Source organism: Halyomorpha halys, unplaced genomic scaffold (assembly GCF_000696795.3).
Source record: "Halyomorpha halys isolate HHAL.00 unplaced genomic scaffold, Hhal_1.1 Scaffold365.1, whole genome shotgun sequence".
Taxonomy (NCBI): Eukaryota; Metazoa; Arthropoda; class Insecta; order Hemiptera; family Pentatomidae; genus Halyomorpha; species Halyomorpha halys.
This window is the reverse complement of record NW_027107925.1, coordinates 355175-357769: the sequence shown is the minus strand read 5'-3', so window position 1 is coordinate 357769 and position 2595 is coordinate 355175. Positions and strand designations below refer to the sequence as shown.

The window sequence follows — 2595 nt, the reverse complement described above, 5'->3', positions numbered from 1 at the left end:
CTGCACCTGGTTAATTTGATTCTGGTCCCTCGTCCCAAACTATCATTTTTGTAACTTAAAGGTTAGCCAATCTAATTTCCTCAGGGGCCTCTGGTAATGTTACAAACTTAATACAGATGTTTTCACATCGGAGGATGCTAAAAGCTTCCCAGAAGGATACCCTGACCAGGTATAGGGACAGATGACGAAACAGCTTAATAATACCCCGGATTGTCAATATATACCCCTGATTGATTTGATTATTTATTTACAACAGTTACATCCTCATGACATCAATTAATGTCACTGTATATATATATACATATACATATATGGCTTAATGGGTTGAGAACTTAGGAACAGAAAAAGGAATATGAAATAAAACGCAGGAAGCCAAGACAGACGAAAAATTTCTAGAAGCTAATATATTCTAGTATAGATATTATAATATTAACAATGTTTTCAAGATTGAAACTCAGTCAGTGAATAATAGACAAACATCACCATCGCCGTGGATTTTCTTATATTATGTTTAAAAATAAAACAAAAAAATTTGTTTTTCTTTTTCATCAGGATTTCAGTGCGTTTCCAGTTAGATCGAAGACTCTTTACTATTTTTAGGTTTACTCCTTACTATTTTAGTCAGTAAAATTATAGAGAATTGACTCTGTTTTGTAAATATAAATTTGCAGAAATATTAGCCCTAAAAAAGAGATTTACGTCAAATAGTTCTCGAGATTTAGCTTTTTAAGAAGCAAAATTATTTAAAAATCTACTGAATGACTAATCATAATAATAATAATAATAATAGTTAGTTAATTTATATTGAGAAATCTATATCTCAGAAACTATGCGACGTACAGATGTTTATTAGCACTCAAATTAAAGCTAGTTTAATGGACTATAAAAAAGTTTATGACCTTTACCTTTGTAGGAATAGTAGTTTTCATGATATATGCTAAAATATATTTATTAATAGTTGTGCGGACAGTAAATTTTTTTATGAAATACTTTATTTCATAAGTATTACCATTGGACGTATTGATGTCTGCCAGCCCACAAATTAAAGCTAGTTAAATTTACTACAAAGTAGTTAATTATGTTTATCTTTATAGGAGCAGTAGTTTTTATGATATTTGACAAAATTAACTCACAAAATGTTAATTTCTAGTTGTTCGCATAAAATGTTGGATTTTTGAAAAAAATATATCTCTAGATCTATAAAACGCTCATATGTCTGCCAACACTCAAAATAAAGGAAATTAACTTAATATAAAGTAGCTTATGAAACTTATCTTCGTAGGGGTAGTAGTTTTTATGATATTCACATATGAATATAAAATAGGCAAATGAAAATTTGTGCGAACAACTATAAATCAATTTATTTTAGCAAATTTCATGTAAACTATTACTCCTACGAAGATAAAACATCATAAACTACATTATAGCTCATTAAACTAGCTTTAATTTGAGTGCTAATAGACATCTGTACATCAAATGGTTTTTGAGATATGAATGATTTTATGGGGAATATCGTATAAAATTAATAAATGTTTTTGAATGAATAGAGAAAGCTGTTTAATAAAAAACAGATATTTATAACTTAATGCTTACTTAGCAAAACAGTGACTGAAAATTAATATATATTAAAAATAAACAGTATCAGTAATAAAAAGTGAGTAAGCTTTGAGTTAGCTTGATACTTTTTTTAATCCCCCTGCCATTCTGCATGGTCATTTTAATGCCACAACCATTTATGGAATGTGGCAGCAACTCCATCACCTTGTCAAATATGGCGTACCATATGCCACGCCCACGAAATGAATAGACTACGCCTTCTGGGCTCACTTACCCCAGCGTATCCCCTCCATTCTACTTCTTCCTCCAAGGTAAATACAATGTGTAATTCCGACTTTAATATGTTTTAGGTAGCCAAACTGGGAGGAAACATTTGGAGAAAAATGTCATCTCAAGAGAAGCTCAAGTACGAGAAGAAAGCGAGGAGGGCTACGAACCGAAGGTTGCGGAATAGATAAAGAGTCGCACACTACAGAGCATTGTAATGTCCTAACAATCAATAAATTCCTGTGAAGTTCATCCTCGGTCATTATAATTGATATATTATACAGTATACAACAATACGTATATTAACACTGCCAATGATTCCACACAGCTTGATTCACCTATCGCAGTGATAGCTAATTTTACTCAGTTAGGTAAGAGGCCATCCGATCGTTTTAGGACCAAATGGGAGGATTCACTCCCATCATTTTTGGTGCTGTGTATCATAACATATTAAAAAACCGCTATTATATACTCATTATGGGTGAATTTATTTACTTCCTCGTTGCCTCATAACAGTAGTCATCTGTGTAGATATTACAAATACTAAAATATTTAGTTAAAATGTTTTTTTTAGTATATTTTCATAAACTAAGAATGTAAATTAAACAGACCTAACGACAAATGTGTACTGTCTGTAAGCAATGAGCCTACTACTGCATAACAAACTCTGCAGTCACACATAAAATCCATTGAAGAATGTCACAACTGGAAGATCAAAATAAATCCTAACAAATTCCATCAGATTACCTTTAATCTCCGTCGTAAACCACT

The 2595-nt window shown here is 31.3% G+C and overlaps 1 long non-coding RNA gene across 1 annotated transcript in view; it reads left to right on the top strand.

Moving 5' to 3' along the window:
* LOC106681792 (uncharacterized) overlaps positions 1–2076 on the top strand; it is a 14834-nt gene extending 12758 nt beyond the window's left edge. The window contains exon 2 of the long non-coding RNA XR_010843130.1: positions 1908–2076. This is a non-coding gene — a long non-coding RNA (uncharacterized lncRNA). The remainder of the gene's footprint in view (positions 1–1907) is intronic.
* The last annotated feature ends 519 nt before the right edge of the window (positions 2077–2595 follow it).